Below are 21649 nucleotides of genomic sequence, written 5' to 3' on the forward strand. Positions count from 1 at the left end.
TTGCTTTTTGTCTCCATAAGGAAACTCTACCAATTAATAAACAAAGCTCATTTAAGAATTCAGAAAATAACAGTGTTATTCCACATTTATTTGGAAGTGTTACTGTTCTTAATACCTTGAAGTCTAACCAAAAACAGGTAAGTAAAAGGAAGAAGAAACCTTATGATCATTTCAATAGACACAGAAAAAGCACTTGACAAAATTCGGTACTTTTTTGTGATAAACACTCAGCAAACTAGAAAAGAAGGAAACTTAAATAACATTATAGCATTTGTGAAAACCCTACAACCAATATCGTATTCAATAATGAAAAACGGAAAGCTTCCCCTGCTAATATCAGGAACAAGGCAAGGATACCCATTTTCACCACTGCTATTAACCATTGTATTGGAAGTCCTAGCCAGAGCAATTCAGTAAGAAAAATAAATAAAAGACATCTAAATTGAAAAAGAGGAATTAAAATACGTGTCCTTGCAGATGACATGATTATATTTATAACTCTCAGATAATCCATTAAGAAAATTACTAGAGGTGATAAATTTAGCAAAGTATAAGATAAAAACACAAAAATCAGTTGCATCTCTATATTCCATCAATGAATCATCCAAAAAGAAAGTTAAGAAAATAATTCCAACTACAATAATACTCAAAGAATAAACTACTTGGGAATAAATTTAACAAAAGGAGTTTAAGACCTGTACACTGAAAACTAGGAAACATTGCTGAAAGAAATAAAATACTTCAATAAATGCATATAATAGATGTTGATGGATTGGGAGATTTTGTATTGCTAATATTGTAATATTCCCCAAAGTGATCTACAGATTCAGTGTAGTCTCTATCAGAATTCCTTTTTGATATGGAATAGCCTTTTTTTTCAGAAATGGAAAAGCCAGTCCTTAATTGTTTTTTTTTAATTTGAGACAGGGTCTTACTCTGTCACCCAATCTGGAGTGCAGTGGCGTGAGCTCAGCTTTGGGGTTCAAGCAATTCTCCTGCCTCAGCCTCCCAAATAGCTATAATTACAGGCATATGCCATCATACCTGGCTACTTTTTTTATATTTTTAGTCAAGATGGGGTTTCACCATGTTAGCCAGTCTGGTCTTGAACTCCTGACTTCAACTGATTCACCTGCCTTAGCCTCCCAAAGTGCTAGGATTACAAGCATGAGCCACCATACCTGGGCCAGTCCTCAAATTAATATGGAACTACAAGGGGCCATGAATATTCTAAACAGTATTGAAACAGAAAAATAAAGTTGGAGAACTCATACTTACCAATTTCATAACTTACTATATAGTTATGGTAGTAAAGATAGTGTGATATGGACGTAAGTATAGACATATAGACCAATGAAATAGAATTGAGACTTCAGAAATAATCCTGAACACCTATGGTCAATTGATTTGCAACAAAGTTGTCATAACTATTCAATAGATAAAGAATATTCTCTTTAGAAAAAGGTTCTGGGAGGCCGGGTGCAGTGGCTCACGCCTGTAATCCCAGCACTCTGGGAGGCCAAGGCGGGTGGATCATGAGGTCAAGAGATCGAGACCCTCCTGGCCAACATAGTGAAACCCTGTCTCTACTAAAATATAAAATTAGCTGGTTGTGGTGGTGCATGTCTGTAGTCCCAGCTACTTGAGAGGCTGAGGCAGGAGAATTGCTTGAACCCAGGAGGCAGAGGTTGCAGTGAGCCGAGATCGTGCCACTGTACTCCAGCCTGGTACCTGGTGACAGAACAAGACTCTGTCTCCAAAAATAAAAAAAAAAAAAAACTAAAAAAATTTTTAAAAAAAAAACAAAAAAGCTTCTGGGACAGCTGGATAGCCACATGCGAAAGAATGAAGTTCAGGCCAGGCGTAGTGGCTCATGCCTGTAATCCCAGCACTTTGGGAGGCTGAGGCAGGCAGATCACAAGGTCAGGAGTTCAAGACCAGCCTGACCAATATGGTGAAACCCCATCTCTCTAAAAATACAAAATTAGCCAGGTATGGTGGCACATGCCTCTAATCCCAGCGAATTAGGAGGCTGAGGCAGGAGAATCTCTCAAACTTGGGAGGCAGAGGTTGCAGTGAGTTGAGATTGCGTCACTGCACTCCAGCCTGGGCAACAGAGCGAGACTGTCTCAAAAAAAAAAAAAAAAAAAATGAAGTTCAATGAAGTCGTGAGCCCTTACCTCACAAAATCAACTCAATGGAGCAGTGATCTAACTTACAAGAGAAAATATAGATAGATCTTTATGACCTTGGTTTGGCAGTTCTTTCTTAGATTTGACATTGAAAGCACAGGCAAGAAGAAAAAACATAGATAATCAATTAAAAACCTTTTGTGCATCAAAGGACATTATCAAGAACATGAAATCAACCCAAGTAATGAGACAAAATATTTGCACATTACATATCTGATAAAAATGGAATATTTAGAATATACAAAGAATTCTTACAACTCAACATCAAAGACAACCCAATTTAAAAGTGAACAAAGGAAGTTGCGCACAGTGGCTCATGCTTGTAATCCCAATACTTTAGAAGCCAAGGTGGGAAGATTGCTTGAGCTAAGGAGTTCAAGAGCAGCCCAGGTAACATAGCGAGACCCTGTCTCTACAAAAAAATTATAAAAATTAGTCAGGCATGGAGGAGGAGGTATCCAAATGGCCAATTAGGAGAAGCTCTGGATTGCAGCTTCCAGCAAGAGCACAGAGAATGACCCTCAGGCAATCAGGATCTGGAGTGGACCTCCAGCAGTCCTACAGCAGAGGAGCCTGACTGTTAGAAGGAAAACTAAGAAACAGAAAGAAATAACTTCATCATCAACAAACTGGTTGTCCACTCAGAGACCCCATCTGAAAGTCAACAACTACAAAGACCAGCGCAAAAAGGATGAAAACACCCAAAACCAGAACTCTTCTCCTCCTCTAAGGGATCACAACTCCTCACCAGCAAGGGAACAAGGCTGGATGGAGAATGAGTCTGATGAATTGACAGAAACAGGCTTCAGAAGGTGGGTAGTAAGAAACTTCTCTGAGCTAAAAGAACATGTTCTAACCCAATGCAAAGAAACTAAGAACCTTGAAAAAAAGGTTTGACAAAATGTTAACGAGAATAAAAAGCTTAGCAAGGAATATAAATGAACTGTTCGAAAAAACACTACACAAGAACTTCACAAAGCATACACAAGTTTCAATAGCCAAATTGACCAAACAGAAGAAAGGATCTGAGGTCGAAGATCAACTCAATGAAATAAAACGAGAAGTCAAGATTAGAGAAAAAAGGATAAAAAGAAATGAACAAAACCTCCAAGAAACATGGGATTATGTGAAAAGACCTAATCTACATTTGATAGGTGTACTTGAATGTGATGGAGAGAACGAATCCAAACTGGAAAACACTCTTCAGGATATTATCCAGGAAAACTTCCCCAACCTAGCAAGGCAGGTTAATATTCAAGTCCAGGAAATACAGAGAACACCACAAAGATATTCCTCAAGAAGTATGACCCCAAGGCACATAATCGTCAGATTCACCAGGGTTGAAATGAAGGAGAACATGCTAAGGGCAGCCAGAGAGAAAGGTCAGGTTACCCACAAAGGGAAGCCCATCAGACTCACAGCAGATCTCTCAGCAGAAACCCTACAAGCCAGAAGAGAGTGGGGGCCAATATTCAACATCCTTAAAGAAAAGAACTTTCAACCCAGAATTTCATATCCAGCCAAACTAAGTTTCATAAACGAAGGAGAAATAAAATTCTTTACGAACAAGCAATTCTCAGATTTCCTCACCACCAGGCCTGCTTTACAAGAGCTCCTGAAAGAAGCACTAAACATAGAAAGGAACAACCAGTACCAGCCATGCCAAAAGCATACCAAATGGTAAATAGCCAAACTAAGTTTCATAAGCGAAGGAGAAATAAAATTTCATATCTAGCCAAACTAAGTTTCATAAGCAAAGGAGAAATAAAATTCTTTACGAACAAGCAATTACTCAGATTTCCTCACCACCAGGCCTGCTTTACAAGAGCTCCTGAAAGAAGCACTAAACATAGAAAGGAACAACCAGTACCAGCCATGCTAAAAACATACCAAATGGTAAATAGCATTGACACAATGAAGAAACTGCATCAAATAACAGGCAAAACAATCAGCATCAAATGGCAGGATCAAATTCACACATAACAATATTAACCCTAAGTGTAAATGGGCTAAATGCCCCAATCAAAACACACAGACTGGCAAATTGGATAAAAAGCCAAAACCCATCAGTGTGCTGTATCTGGAAAACCCCTCTCACATGCAAGGATACACAAAGGCTCAAAATAAAGGGATGGAGGAAGATTTACCAAGCAAATGGAGAGCAAAAAAAAAGCAGGAGTTGCAATCCTGGTCTCTGATAAAATAGACTTTAACCAACCATGATCAAAAGAGACAAAGAAGGACATTACATAATGGTAAAAGGATCAATGCAACAAGAAGAGCTAACAATCCTAAATATATACTCACCCAATACAGGAGCACCCAGATACATAAAGTAAGTCCTTAATGACTTACAAAGAGACTTAGACTCCCACACAATAATAGTGGGAGACTTTAACACTCCACTGTCAATATTAGACAGATCAACGTGACAGAAAATTAACAAGGATATCCAGGACTTGAACTCAGACCTGGAACAAGCAAACCTAACAGACATTTACAGAACTCTCCACCCCAAATCCACAGAATATGCATTCTTCTCAGCACCACGTCACACCTACTCTAAAATTGACCACATAATCGGAAGTAAATCACTCCTCAGCAAATGTGAAAGAACGGAAATCATAACAGTCTCTCAGACCACAGTACAATCAAGTTAGAACTCAGAATTCATAAACGAATTCAGAAACTAACTCAGAACCGCACAGCTTCATGGAAACTGAACAACTGGCTCTTGAATGTTGACTGGATAAGCAATGAAATGAAGGCCAATATAAAGATGTTCTTCAAAACCAACACGAACGAAGACACAACGTACCAGAATCTCTGGTACGCATTTAAAGCAGTGTCTAGAGGAAAATATATAGCAATAAATGCCCACATGAGAGGCAAGGAAAGATCTAAAATTGACACCATATCATCAAAATTGAAAGAGCTGGAGGAGCAAGATCAAAAAAACTCAAAACCTAGCAGAAGACAAGAAATAACTAAGATCAGAGCAGAACTGAAGGAGATAGAGACACAAAAAATGCTTCAAAAAAATCAATAAATCCAGGAGCTGGTTTTTCTAAAAGATCAACAAAATAGACCACTAGTCTGATTAACAAAAAAGAAAAGAGAGAATAATCAAATACTTGCAATAAAAAATGATAAAGGGGATATCACCACAGATTCCACAGAAATACAAACCATCATCAGAGATTATTAGAAACAACTCTATGCACATAAACTAGTAAACCTGGAAGAAATGGATAAATTCCTGGACACTTTCATCCTCCCAAGCCTAAACCAGGAAGAAGTTGAAACCCTGAATAGACCAATAACAAGGGCTAAAGTTGAGGCAGCAATTAAGAGTCTACCACCCAAAAAAAGCCCAGGTCCAGATGGGTTCACAGCTGAATTCTACCAGACATACAAAGAGGAGCTGGTACTACTCCTTCTGAAAATATTCCAAACAATCCAAAAAGAGGGAATCCTTCCCAAATCATTTTATGAGGCCAACATCATCCTGATACCAAATCCCGGCAGAGACTCAGCAAGAAAAGATAACTTCAGGCCAATATCCATGATGAACATAGAGGTAAAAATCTTCAATAAAATACTGGCAAACCGATTGCAACAGCACATCAAAAAGCTCATCCACCATGATCAAGTAGGCTTCATCCTGAGGATGCAAGGCTGGTTCAACATATACAAGTCTGTAATCATAATTCACTACATAAACAGGACCAAAGACAAAAACCACATGATTATCTCAATAGATGTAGAGAAGGCCTTTGACAATATTGAACAGCCCTTTATGCTAAAAACCCTCAATAAACTAGTTATTGATGGAATTAATCCCAAAATAATAAAACCTGTTTATGACAAACCCACAGTCAGTATCATACTGAATGGGCAAAAACTGAAAGCATTCCCTTTGAAATCTGGCACTAGACAAGGATTCCCTCTCTCACCACTCCTATTCAATATAGTATTGGAAGTTCTAGTCAGAGCAGTCAGGCAAGAAAAAGAAATAAAGGGTATTTAATTAGGAAAGGAGAAAGTCAAATTCTGGCTAATATGCAGAATCTACAAAGAACTAAAACAGATTTAAAACAAAAAAAACAAGCCCATTCAAAAGTGGGAGAAGGATATGAACAGACACTTTATGAAAGAAGACATGTGAGGCCAACAAACATATGAAAAAATGCTCATCATCACTGGTCATTAGAGAAATGCAAATCATAACTACACTGAGATACCATCTCATGCCAGTTAGAATGGCGATCATTAAAAAATCTGGAGACGATAGATGCTGGAGAGGATGTGGAGAAATAGGAACACTTTTACACTGTTGGTGGGAGTGTAAATTAGTTCAACCATTGTGGAAGACAGTGTGGAGATTCCTCAAGGACCTTGAAATAGAAATTCCATTTGAGGCCGGGCGCAGTGGCTCAAGCCTATAATCCCAGCACTTTGGGAGGCCGAGGCGGGCAGATGACGAGGTCAAGAGATCGAGACCATCCTGGTCAACATGGTGAAACCCCGTCTCTACTAAAAATACAAAAAATTAGCTGGGCACGGTGGTGCGTGCCTGTAATCCCAGCTACTCAGGAGGCTGAGGCAGGAGAATTGCCCGAACCCAGGAGGCGGAGGTTGCGGTGAGCTGAGATCGCGCCATTGCACTCCAGCCTGGGTAACAAGAGCAAAACTCTGTCTCAAAAAAAAAAAAAAAAAAAAATTTCATTTGACCCAGCAATCCCATTACTGTGTATATATCCAAAGGATTATAAATCATTCTATTATAAGGACACACGCACAGGAATGTTCATTGCGGCACTGTTTACAATAACAAAGACTTGGAACTAACCCAAATGCCCGTTGATGATAGACTGGACAGGGAAAATGTGGCACATATACACCATGGAATACTATGCAGCCATAAAAAACAATGAGTTCTTGTTCTTTGTAGGGACATGGATGAACCTGGAAACCATCATTCTCAGCAAACTGACACAAGAACAGAAAAGGAAACACCGCATGTTCTCACTCGTAGACGGGTGTTGAACAATGGGAACAGATGTACACGGGGAAGGGAGCATCACACACTGGGGTCTGTGGGGGGGATCTAGGGGAGGGACAGTGGGGCGTGGGGAGTTGGGGTAGGTTAAAATGGGCAGAAGTGCCAGATATAGGTGATGGGGAGGAAGGCAGCAACCCACACTGCCATGTGTGTACCTATGCAACAATCTTACATGTTCTTCACATGTACCCCAAAACCTAAAATGCAGTTAAAAAAAAAAAAAAGGAGAGAGAGATAACAGTCATCTTCCAAAACAGTCCAGTTTTAATCTTTAATTGGCCTGATTAAAAAAAAAAAAAAAAGTCAGGCATGGTAATACATGCTTGTTGTCTCAGCTACTCAAGAGGCCGAAGTGGAAGGATTACTTGAGCCCAGGAATTGGAGGCTGCAGCAGGCTATGATCATGCTACTGTACTCCAGCCTGTGCAACAGAGTGAGACCCTGTCTGTTTAAAAAAAAAAAAAAAAAAAAAGTTGTGTACCAAATGGTCAATGAAGTGAAAAACTGGTTTTTTGAAAAGATAAACAAAATCAATAAACCTTTGTTTTCCCCATTTAATTTTAGGTTCAAGGGTACATGTGCAGGATGTGCAGATTACATAGGTAAACTTGTGTCATGGAGGGTTTGGTACAGATTATTTCATCACACATGTATTAAGCTTAGTACCCATTAATTATTTTTCCTGATTCTCTCTCTCCTCCCACCGTCCACCCTGTGGTAGGCACACATGCAGTATGTGTTGTTCCTTTCTGTGTCCATGTGTTCTCATCATTTAGCTCCCACTTACAAATGAGAACATGTAATATTTGATTTTCTGTTCCTACATTAGTTTGCTAAGGGTAATGGCCTCCATCTCCGTTCATGTTCCTGCAAAGGACATATTCTCATCCTTTGTTATGACTGCATAGTATTCTGTGGTGTATATGTAACACATTTTCTACATCCAGTCTATCATTGATGGTCATTTAGATTGATTACATGTCTTTGCTATTGTGAATAGTGCTGCAGTGAACATAAGCAGGCATATGTCTTTATAATAGAACAATTTATATTCCTTTGAGTATATTATACTCAGTAATGGGATTGCTGGGTAAAATGGTTTTTCTGTCTCTCGGTCTTTGAGGAATTGCCACCATGTCTTCCACAATGGTTGAACTAATTTACACTCCCACCAACAGTCTAAAAGTTCCTCTTTTTCTACAACCTTGCCAGCATTTGTTGTTTTTCAATTTTTTTATTAGTAGCCATTCTTACCTTTGTGAGATGGTATCTCATTGTGGTTTTGATTTGCATTTCTGAAATGATCAGTGATGTTGAACTTTTTTCATATGATTGCTGGCTGCATGTGTGTCTTATTTTCAGAAGTGTCTGTTCATGTCCTTTGCCGATTTTTAATGGAGTTGTTTTTTTCTTGTAAATTTGTTTAAGTTCCTTTTAGATGCTGAGTGTTAGACTTTTGTCAGATGTGTAGTTTTCAAAAAATTTTTCTCAGTTTATTTTGTTGTGCAGAAGCTCTTAAGTTTAATTAGATCCCATTTGTTAAGTTTTGCTTTGTTGCAATTGCTTTTGGCGTTTTCGTCATGAAATCTTTGCCCCTGCCTATGTTCTGAATGGTATTGCCTAGGTTTTATTCTAGGGTTTTTATAGTTTTGGGTTTTCCATTAAGTCTTTAGACCAGTTGATTTTTGTATACGGTGTAAGGAATGGATCTGGTTTCAGTTTTCTGCATATGGCTAGCCAGTTATCCCAGCACCATTTATTAAATAGGGAATCCTTTCCTGATTGCTTTTTGTGAGGTTTATTGAAGATCAGATGGCTTTAGATGTTCAGTCTTATTTCTGGGTTCTCTGTTCTGGTTCATTGGTCTGTGTGTCTGTTCTTGTACCGGTACCATGCTGTCTGGTTGATGTAGCTCTATAGTATAGTTTGAAGTTGGGTAGCCTGATGCCTCTAGCTTTGTTCTTTTTGCTTAGGATTGTCTTGGCTATTCAGGCTCTTTTTTGGTTCTGTATGAATTTTAAAATAGTTTTTTCTGGTTCTCCTAAGAATATTAATGATAGTTTAATGGGAATAGCATTGAATCTTTAAATTGCTTAGGGCAGGCTGGGTACCTGATTCACCTGTAATCCCAGCACTTTGAGAGGCCAAGGCAGGCAGATCACCTGAGGTCAGGAGTTCCAGATCAGCCTGGCCAACATGGTAAAACCCTGTCTCTATTAAAAATACAAGAATTAGCCAGATGTGTTGGTGCATACCTATAGTGCCAGCTACTTGGGAGGCTGAGGCAGGAGAATCTTGAACCCGGGAAGTGCAGGTTGCAACGAGCTGAGATTGCACCCACTGCACTACAGCCTGGGCAACAGAATGAGACTCCTTCTCAAATAAATAAATAGCTTAGCCAGTATGGCCATTTTTATGATATTGATTCTTTCTATCCATGAGCACAGAATGCTTTTTCATTTGTTTGTGTCATCTCTAATTTATTTAGGCAGTGATTTTGCAGTTCTCCTTTTAGAGGTCCTCCGCTACCCTTGTTAGCTGTATTTCTAGGTATTTTATTTTTTGTGTGTCAGTTGTGAAAGGGAGTTTATTTGTGATTTGACGCTTGACTTCACTGTTGAAAATCAACAAACCTTTAGCCAGACTAGTGAGGAAAAAAAAACAAGAGATTAACCAAATGAATAAAATCAGAAATGAAAAAGGAGACATTACAAACAATACTACAGAAATTCAAAGGATCATTAGCAGCTACTGAGAACAACATATGCCAATAAATTGGAAAACCCAGAAGAAGTGGATAAATTGGGCTGGGCATAGTGGCTCACACCTGTAATTGCAGCACTTTGGGAGGCCAAGGTAGGTGGATCACTTGAGGCCAGAAATTCGAGGTCAGCCTGGCCAACATGGCAAAACCCTGTTTTGTGTTTTTGTAAAAATACAAAAAGTATCCGAGTGTAGTAGCGCACACTTGAAATCCCAGCTGCTCGGGAGGCTACAGTGTGAGAATCATTTGAACCTGGGAGCAGAAGTCCAGTAAGCCAAGATTGCACCACTGTACTTCATCCTGAGCAACAGAGCAAGACTCTGTCAAAAAAAAAAAAAAAAAAAGGATAAAATCTCAATGTTGGAGGAGGGGCCGGTGGGAGGTAAATGGATCATGGGGGTGAACTTCCCCTTGCCATTCTCTGGTAGTGAGTGAGTTCTTATGACATCTGGTTGTTTAAAAGTATGTAGCACCTCCCCCTTCTCTTTTTCCTCTTCCCCTTCTGCCATGATTGTAAGTTTCCTGAAACCTCCCCAGCTATGCTTCCTGTACAGACTGCAGAACCATGAGTCAGTTAAACCTCTTTTCTTTATACATTACCCAGTCTCAGGTTGTTCATTATACCAATGTGAGAAAGGACTAATACAGCTACCAAGACTGAACCATAAAGAAATTCAAAACCTGAAGAGACAAAAAACAAGTAACAAGATCAAAGCTGTCATAGAAAGTCTTTCAGCAAGGAAAAGCCTGGGACTAGGTTTTACTGCTGAATTTTACCATACACTTAAAAGGAGAACTAATATCAATTTCACTCAAACTATTTCAAAAAATATAGGAGGAGGGAATACTTTCCAACTCATTCTCTTAGGCCAGCTTTACCCTGATACCAAAACCAGACAAAGACACAGACAGACAGACAGAAGAGGGGAGGGGATGGGAGGGGATGGGAGGGGAGGAGAGGAGAGGAGGAGCAAATGGAAAGATATTCCATGTTCAAGTGAAAAATCTCTTACAATAAAAACTGTAAAACATTGATGAAAGAAATTGGGAGGCTGAGGCAGGAAAATCACTTGAGAAAGGAAGGAAGGAAGAAAGCAAGGAGGGAGGGAGGGAAGGAAGGAAGGAAAGAATTGAAGAGGACACAAACAAATGGAAAGATATTCCATGCTCATGGATTGGGAGAATCAATATTGTTAAAATGTTTTACTACCTAAAGCAGTCTACAGATTCAGTGCAGTCTCTATCAGAATACCAGTGGCATTCGTCATAGAAATAGGAAAAACAATCCTAACATTTTTATAGAACCACAAAAGACCCAGAATAACCAAAGCTGTCCAGCTGTCCTAAACAAAAAGAACAAAACTGGAGGAATCATACTGTGTGACTTCAAATTATACTACAAAGCTATAGTAACCAAAACAGCATGGTACTGGCATAAAAACAAATACCAATGGAACAAAACAGAGAACTTAGAATCAAATCCACCCATCTGCAATGAACTCATTTTTGAAAAAGTTACCAAGAACATATATTGGAAAAAGGACAACTCTTCAATAAATGGTGCTGGGGAAACTGGATATTCATATTTATATGCAGAAGAATTAAGACACCATCTCTTGCCATATACAAAAATAAAATCAAAATGAATTCAAGACTCAAATCTAAGACCTCAAACTATGAAACTACTAAAAGAAAACATTGGGAAACTCTCTAAGACATAGGACTAGGCAAAGAATTCTTGAATAATACCCTGCAAGCACCGGCAACCAAAGCAAAAATGGACAAGTAGGATCACATCAAGTTAAAAAGTTTCTACACAGCAAAGAAAACAATCAACAAAGTGAAGACACAACCCACAGAACAGGAGAAAATATTTACAAACTATCCATATGACAAGTAATTAATAATGAGACTATATAAGGAGCTCAAACAACTCTATAGGAAAAAAAATCTAATAATACAGTTTAAAAATGGGCGATCTTAATAGACATTTCTCAAAAGAAGACATATAAATAGCAGACAGGGCAAGGTCCAGTAGCTCACATCTGTAATTCTAGCACTGTGGGAGGCCAAGGCGGGCAGATCGCTTGAGCCCAGGAGTTCAAGACTAACCTGGGCAACATGGCAAAACCCCACCTTTACAAAAAATACAAAAATTTAGCTCAGCATGGTGGCACACATCTATAGGAAGCTGAGGTGGGAGGATCTCTTGAGCCTGAGAGGCAGAGGCTGCAGTGAGCTGAGATTACACCATTGCATTCTAACCCGGGTAATGGAGTGACACCCTGTCTCAAAAAATACTACTAATAATAAATGGTAGACAGGCATATGAAAAGGTACTCAACATCATTGATCATCAGAGAAATGCAAATCAAAACTACAATGAGATATTGTATCACCCTAGTTCAAGTAGCTTTAACCAAAAGACAGGCAATAACACAGATGCTGGTGAGGATGTGGAGAAAAGGAAACATTTGTACACTGTTGCTGGGAATGTAAATTAGTACAACCATTATGGAAAACAGTTGGGTGGTTCCTCAACAGACTAAAAATAGAGCTACCATATGATTCAGCAATCTCACTACTAGGTATATACCCAAAAGAAAGGAAATCAATATATCAAAGAGATATTTGCACTCCCATGTTGATTGCAGGGCGATTCACAATAGCCAAGATTTGGAAGCAACCAAAGTGTCCATCAACAGATGAGCAGATAAAGAAAATGCAGTATACGTGTGTGTGTGTGTGTGTGTATGTGTGTGTATATATATGTGTGTATATGTATGTATACACACATATATATACACACAGTGGTGTATTATTCAGCAATGAAAAAGAATGAGGTCCTGTCATTTACAGCAATATAGATGAAACTGGAGGTCATTATGTTAAGTGAAATAAACCAGGCACAGAAAGCCAAATTTCACATGTTCCCATTTATTTGTGAGAGTTAAAAATTAAAACAATTGAACTTTTGGAGATAAAGAATAGAAGGATGGTTACCAGAGTCTGGGAAGGATAGTCAGGTGTCGGGGGGAGTCAAGATGGTTAATGAGTACAAAAATAGAATAAATAAGATCTAGTATTCAGTGGCACAATAGGGTTGACTACATCAACAATAGTTTATTATATGTTTTCAAATAACTAAAAAAGTATAATTAGATTGTTTGTAACACAAAGTAAGGGTAAATCCTTGAGGTGATGGATACCCCATTTGCCTTGATGTGATTTTTTTTTTTTTTTTTTTTTTTTAAAGATGGGGTTTCACCATGATGGCCAGGCAAGTCTTGAACTCCTGACCTCAGGTGATCCACCCACCTCGGCCTCCCAAAGTGCTAGGATTACAGACATGAGCCACCGCGCTCAGCCTCTTGATGTGATTATTACATTGTAGTCCTGTATCAAAATATCTTATGTACCCCATGAATATAAATACCTACTACATACCCACAAAAAATTGAAAGTTAAAACTTTTGAATAAAAAAGGAGTGTGGGGCCGGGCGCGGTGGCTCAAGCCTGTAATCCTAGCACTTTGGGAGGCCGAGGCGGGTGGATCACAAGGTCAAGAGATCAAGACCATCCCGGTCAACATGGTGAAACCCCGTCTTTACTAAAAATAGAAAAAATTAGCTGGGCATGGTGGCGTGTGCCTGTAATCCCAGCTACTCGGGATGCTGAGGCAGGAGAATTGCCTGAACCCAGGAGGCGGAGGTGCAGTGAGCCAAAATCGCGCCATTGCACTCCAGCCTGGGTAACAAGAGCGAAACTCCCATCTAAAAAAAAAAAAAAAAAAAAGGAGTGTGGGACAGAAACAAGCACAGGGAGACCATGTGAAGATACCAGGAAAAAATGGCCAACTATAATACAACAAGAAATACTTTCAGAAGAAATCAACCCTGTCCACACTCAATCTTGGACTTCTACAAAGTCCCTTTTGCCAAATGAAGTAACATTCACAGGTTTTGGGAATTAGGACACGGACATATCTTTTGAGAGGCTATCATTCAGCCCACTACAGCTGTGTGTAAAAAGAGGCAAGGCTCCTAATGTAAGTAAACATTACCTTCCCAATTAAATAAATAAAACAAACAAATTAAAAATTCCAATGTATAGGAAATACGGGAAAAAGAATACTACAAGAATGTAATAAAAATTACATCTTTGTAATTTTTTCCAAGACTATAGGAAACTCAACAGAACAAAAACCTGATTTCTTCAACAATTAAATTAGAAGAGGGAGAAAAAGAGAGAAAGATAAAGAAACTTGTATTTGAAAAGAAACCTAAACAGCATCTGCAGTTGCACTGTGGGGGCTGTGTTTGAATCCTGCTTTGAAAAGCTTTTTTGTAAAAAAGAAACAAGGAAGTTTGAGAACTTGTTGATTTATAAGTGCTTGCTGTAAATTGTAATATGGATATGTTTTCTTAAAAGAATCCTTATCTTTAAGATGTCACACTGAAATATTTATAGATGAAATGTTATGTCTGGAACTTGTTTCAGTATAATGAGGGGTGGAAGAGGTAGGTGGGCTTAAAGATGAAAGAATATTAGCCATAAAGGAAGGTTTTGGAAACTAGGTGATGAAGATATGAGGATACATTCTACTGTTGTCTTTACTTACATACGTATTTGAAACTTTCCATAACAAAGAGTTTAAAATTTTAAAAGATTGAAACCTCCTCCTCAAGAGAAACAAAACAAAACAAAAAGGTTAATAGTGCTTGAGGTTAGGTTTGGCAACTTGAGAGGTGATCCTCTTAGCTTTTCTGAATGATGATTAGAGAGGCACTAAGGGCTCTGTAATGAGCTTTCACAACTATTCTAGCTTAAAACTGGAATCCAAAAAGAGAACAAAGTGCATTTCCCTTTGAGAATATGTTTATTCAGCCAGCCTTCCCAGACCATATGCTCCTAACAACTCCTCACCTCATCTCACCCCATTGGCCTGGATTAAATATCACCTTGTTCTCACCTCCTACACTCTACATACTCCATGGTGTATTTTAATTATGTAGTCTATTTGATTCTCCCAGTTTCCAGATTATAAATTATTTCAAGATGGAATTTTTGTCTTATTCATCTTATTCATCTATATATCCTCCACATCTCTATGTGTAATGTTGGCCCTGGTAAACCCTCTCAATAAGTGGTTGGTGGAGTGAGGGGGAGGGAAGCAGGAGAGAACTGGGATTGCACTGGTAAATAAAATGCAATGTATACCCGGGAGACTCAAGATGGCGCTGTGAGAACGACCCAGGATTGAAGCTCTCGGTTAATCCGCGGAGAGGTGAGTCGGAGCTGCATTTTCAGACTGATCTTTGTTGCCCACAGAACGGGGAAATTCCAAAGTATAAGGAGACGTGGGACCTCAGGCAGAGGCTCTGCCTGGAGAAGCCGGCAGCTGGGGTGGCGGCGGCCGGCCCTACCCAGCGATCCCCACAGGGCACGCTTGTACGGGTGCCCTGTTGAAACGGCAACCTGAGACTTGAGAGGGCTGAACTCAAGACTGAAAGGGACTTGGGCAGTGGGCCAGCCCAGGGGATTGTAGGGACACAGCGTGTGGGATACCGCAGTGGGACAGACAAAATGACAATTCCAAATGGTCTCGCCGTGGAGACCGTCCCTGAGGCGCTCCGTGGGGGAGGGGCATCCACCATTACCGAGGCAACCCGCCCCGACTGAGACACACGCCCACTGCTGACGCAGCCTGCAGTTGCCGAGGCAACCTGCCCCTACTGAGATACACGCCCACTGCTGACGCAGCCTGCCATTGCCCAGGCAACCCGCCACAACAGACAGACTCTGCTGCAGGGCGGCAGAACAGCAAGAGCCTGCAGCAACAGGGCGAGCCTCACAACAGCAGGGCGGAGCCTCGGCAGTCAAATAGTGATTAGACTGCCTCCTAGCTGGGCAGGACACCTCAACAGACATCTAAAAGCAAAGCCCCAACCCCCCAAGACAGAGCATTTGAGAAAAAAAGGGGTATTTTAATGAGCTCTGTTGCAGCAGAATCAAACATAGCAGCCTAACAGCCCTGAATGAACAACAGAGCTCACAGCTCAGCAATTGAGCTCCTATAAAGTACAGACTGTCTCCTCAAGCAGCTCCCTGACCCCTCTATATCCAAAAGACTGACATTTGGCAGGCATCATCCTGGGACAAAGATAGCAAAAAAAGAAACTGGTAGCATCCCTCACTGTTCGCAGCTGCTATAGGTGTACCCCAGACAAGCAGGGCCTGGAGTGGACCTCAGGAGTCGTACAGCGAAGGGGCTAGACTGGTAGAAGGAAAACCAAGTAACAGAAATACTTCACCAACAATCTGGGTGTCCACTAAGAGACCCAATCGAAAAGTCAGCAACTACGCAGACGACAAGTGGAAAAATCCACAAAGATGGGAAGAAACCAGCGCAAAAAGGAGGAAAACACCCGAAACCAGAACACCTCGCCTCCTAGAAAGGACCAAAACTCCTCACCAGCAAGGGAACAAAGCTGGACGGAGAATGACTGTGATGAAATGACGGAATTAGACTTCAGAAGATGGATAATGAGAAACTTCCATGAGCTAAAAGAACATGTTCTAAATCAATGCAAAGAAACTAAGAACCTTGAAAAAAGATTTGAGGAAATGATGACAAGAATGGATAACTTAGAGAGGAATATGAATGAACTAAAGGAGCTGAAAAACACAATACAAGAACTTCGCGAAGCATGCACAAGTTTCAATAGCCGAATTGACCAAGCAGAACAAAGAATATCTGAAGTCGAAGATCAACTCAATGAAATAAAACGAGAAACCAAGATCAGAGAAAAAAGCGCAAAAAGGAATGAACAAAGTCTCCAAGAAATGTGGGACTATGTGAGAAGACCTAACCTATGTTTGATAGGTGTACCAGAAGGGGACGAAGAGAATGAATCCAAGCTGGAAAATACTCTTCAGGACAACATCCAGGAAAATTTCCCCCACCTAGCAAGACAGGTCAACACTCAAATGCAGGAAATACAGAGAACACCACAAAGATATTCCACAAGAAGACCAACCCCAAGGCACATAATCGTCAGATTCAACAAGGTTGAAATGAAGGAGAAAATACTAAGGGCAACCAGAGAGAAAGGTCGGGTCACCCACAAAGGGAAGCCCATCAGACTCACAGCAGATCTCTCGGCAGAAACACTACAAGCCAGAAGAGAGTGGGGGCCAATATTCAACATTCTTAAAGAAAAGAACTTTCAACCCAGAATTTCATATCCAGCCAAACTGAGCTTCAGAAGTGACGGAAAAATAAAATCCTTTGCGAACAAGCAAGTACTCAGAGATTTTGTCACCACCAGGCCTGCTTTACAAGAGCTCCTGAAAGAGACACTACACATAGAAAGGAACAACCAGTACCAGCCATTCCAAAATCACACTGAATGCTAAAGAGCATCAACATAATGAAGAATCTACAACAACTAACGGGCAAAACAGCCACTTAGCATCAAAATGGCAGTATCAAATTCACACATAACAATATTAACCCTAAATGTAAATGGACTAAATGCACCAATCAAAAGACACAGACTGGCAAATTGGATAAAAATCCAAAACCCATCAGTGTGCTGTATTCAGGAAACCCATCTCACATGCAAGGATACACAAAGACTCAAAATAAAGGGATGGAGGAAGATTTACCAAGCAAATGGAGAGCAAAAAAAAGCAGGAGTTGCAATTCTCATCTCTGATAAAATAGACTTTAAAGCAACAAAGATCAAAAGAGACAAAGAAGGCCATTACATAATGGTAAAAGGATCGATACAACAAGAAGAGCTAACGATCCTAAACATATATGGACCCAATACAGGAGCACCGAGATACATAAGGCAAGTTCTTAATGACTTACAAAGAGACTTAGACTCCCACACAATAATAGTGGGAGACTTTAACACTCCACTGTCAATATTAGACAGATCAACCAGACAGAAAATCAACAAGGATATCCAGGGCTTGAACTCAGACCTGGAGCAAGCAAACCTGATAGACATTTGCAGAACTCTCCACCCCAAATCCACAGAATATACATTCTTCTCAGCACCACATCACACCTACTCTAAAATTGACCACATAATTGGAAGTAAAGCACTCCTCAGCAAATGCAAAACAACTGAAATCATAACAAACAGCCTCTCAGACCATAGTGCAATCAAGTTAGAACTCAGAATTCAGAAACCAACCCAGAACCACACAGCTTCATGGAAACTGAACAACTGGCTCTTGAACGTTGACTGGGTAAACAATGAAATGAAGGCAGAAGTAAAGAAGTTCTTTGAAACCAATGAGAACGAAGACACAACATGCCAGAATCTCTGGGACACATTTAAAGCAGTCTCTAGAGGAAAGTATATAGCAATAAGTGCCCATATGAGGAGAATGGAGAGATCCAAAATCGACACCCTATCGTCAAAATTGAAAGAGCTAGAGGAGCAAGATCAAAAAAACTCAAAACCCAGCAGAAGACAAGAAATAACTGAGATCAGAGCTGAACTGAAGGAGATTGAGACACGAAAAACCCTTCAAAAAATCAATAAATCCAAGGACTGGTTTTTTGGAACGATCAACAAAATAGACAGACCACTAGCCAGATTGATTAAAAATAAAAGAGAGAACAACCAAATAGATGCAATAAAAAATGATAAAGGGGAAATCACCACAGACTCCACAGAAATTCAAACCATCATCAGAGAATATTACAAACAACTCTATGCACATAAACTAGTAAACCTGGAAGAAATGGATAAATTCCTGGACTCCTGTGTCCTCCCAAGCCTAAACCAGGAGGAAGCTGAAACTATGACTAGACCAATAACAAGGTCAGAAGTCGAGGCAGCAATTAAGAGCCTACCACACAAAAAAAGCCCAGGTCCAGACGGGTTCACAGCCGAATTCTACCAGACACACAAAGAGGAGCTGGTACCATTCCTTCTAAAACTATTCCAAATAATCCAAAAAGAGGGAATCCTTCCCAAATCATTTTATGAGACCAACATCATCCTGATACCAAAACCCGGCAGAGACCCAACGAGAAAAGAAAACTTGAGGCCAATATCCATGATGAACATAGATGCAAAAATCTTCAATAAAATATCGGCAAGCCGATTGCAACAGCAAATCAAAAAACTTATTCATCACGATCAAGTAGGATTCATCCCGGGGATGCAAGGCTGGTTCAACATACGCAAGTCTATAAACGTAATTCACCACATAAACAGAACCAAAAACAAAAACCACATGATTATCTCAATTGACGCAGAGAAGGCATTTGACAAAATACAATAGCCCTTTATGCTAAAAACCCTCGATAAACTCGGCATCGATGGAACGTATCTCAAAGTAATAAAAGCTATTTATGACAAACCAACAGCCAATATCATACTGAATGGGCAAAAACTGGAAGCATTTTCTCTGAAATCCAGCACTAGACAAGGATGCCCTCTCTCACCACTCCTATTCAGTATAATACTGGAAGTTCTAGCCAGAGCAATCAGGCAAGAAAAAGAAATAAAGGGTATTCAAATAGGAAAGGTGGAAGCCAAATTGTCTCTATTTGCAGACTACATGATAGTATACCTAGAAGACCCCATCGCCTCAGCCCAAAAACTCCTGAAACTGATAAGCAACTTCAGCAAAGTCTCAGGATATAAAATCAATGTGCAAAAATCACAAGCATTCGTCTACACCAATAACAGACTTAAAGAAAGCCAAATCAAGAACGAACTGCCATTCACAATTGCTACAATAAGAATAAAATACCTTGGAATACAACTCACAAGGAACGTAAGAGACCTCTTCAAGGAGAACTACAAGCCACTGCTCAACGAAATCAGAGAGGACACAAACAGATGGAGAAACATTCCATGTTCATGGTTAGGAAGAATTAATATCGTGAAAATGGCTATACTGCCCAAAGTAATTTACAGAATCAACGCTATCCCCATCAAGCTACCATTGACTTTCTTCACAGAACTGGAAAAAAACACCATGAACTTCATATGGAACCAAAAGACAGCCCGCATAGCCAAATCAATTCTAAGCAAAAAGAACACAGCGGGGGGCATCACACTACCGGATTTCAAACTATACTACAAGGCTACAGTAATCAAAACAGCATGGTACTGGTACCAAAACAGAGATATAGACCAATGGAACAAAACAGAGGCATTGGAGGCAACACAACATATCTACAACTATACAATCTTTGATAAACCTGACAAAAACAAGCAATGGGGAAAGGATTCCCTATTTAACAAATGGTGTTGGGAAAACTGGCTAGCCATGTGCAGAAAGCAGAAACTGGACCCCTTCCTGACACCTTACACTAAAATTAACTCCAGATGGATTAAAGACTTAAACATAAGACCTGGCATGATAAAAACCCTAGAAGGAAATCTAGGCAAAACTATCCAGGACATAGGAGTAGGCAAGGACTTCATGACCAAAGCACCAAAAGCACTGGCAACAAAAGCCAAAATAGACAAATGGGACCTAATGAAACTCCACAGCTTCTGCATGGCAAAAGAAACAGTCACTAGAGTGAATCGGCAACCAACAGAATGGGAAAAAATCTTTGCAGTTTACCCATCTGACAAAGGGCTGATATCCAGAATTTACAAAGAACTCAAACAGATTTACAAGAAAAAAACAAGCCCATTCAAAAGTGGGCAAAGGATATGAACTGACACTTTACGAAAGAAGACATATATGAGGCCAACAATCATATGAAAAAATGCTCATCGTCACTGGTCATCAGAGAGATGCAAATCAAAACCACATTGAGATACCATCTCATGCCAGTTAGAATGGCGATCATTAAAAAATCTGGGGACAACAGATGCTGGAGAGGATGTGGAGAAAAAGGAACACTTTTACACTGTTGGTGGGAGTGTAAATTAGTCCAACCATTGTGGAAGACAGTGTGGCGATTCCTCAAGGCCTTAGATATAGAAATTCCATTTGACCCAGCAATCCCATTACTGGGTATATACCCAAAGGACTATAAATCTTTCTACTATAAGGACATATGCACACAAATGTTTATTGCAGCACTGTTTACAATAGCAAAGACCTGGAAGCAACCCAAATGCCCATTGATGATAGACTGGATTGGGAAAATGTGGCACATATACACCATGGAATATTATGCAGCAATCAGAAATGATGAGTTCGTGTCATTTGTAGGGACATGGATGAATCTGGAGAACATCATTCTCAGCAAACTGACACAAGAACAGAAAATGAAACACCGCATATTCTCACTCATAGGCGGGTGATGAAAAATGAGAACACATGGACACAGAGAGGGGTGTACTAAACACTGGGGTCTATTGGGGGGAAAAGGGGAGGGCCAGTGGGAGGGGGAGGTGGGGAGGGATAGCCTGGGGAGAAACGCCAAATGTGGGTGAAGGGGTGAAAGCAAACAGAACACACTGCCATGTGTGTACCTATGCAACTGTATTGCATGCTCTGCACATGTACCCCAAAACCTAAAATGCAATAAAAAAAATAAGAAAAAAAAAATGCAATATATACCTACTATTTTCTGTATCTCCTCAATTATCCCTTTTCCCAGGACTCCTAAAGTAGAGCTACAGAGTT

General features: G+C 39.9%; 1 protein-coding gene across 17 annotated transcripts in view; it reads left to right on the plus strand.

The window, feature by feature from the left end:
- The window catches only part of FCHSD2 (FCH and double SH3 domains 2), a 300132-nt gene that overhangs the window by 207121 nt on the left and 71362 nt on the right, over window positions 1-21649 (plus strand). The window lies entirely within an intron of this gene.

The sequence above is a fragment of the Callithrix jacchus genome, chromosome 10 (genome assembly GCF_049354715.1).
Source record: "Callithrix jacchus isolate 240 chromosome 10, calJac240_pri, whole genome shotgun sequence".
Taxonomy (NCBI): domain Eukaryota; kingdom Metazoa; phylum Chordata; class Mammalia; order Primates; family Cebidae; genus Callithrix; species Callithrix jacchus.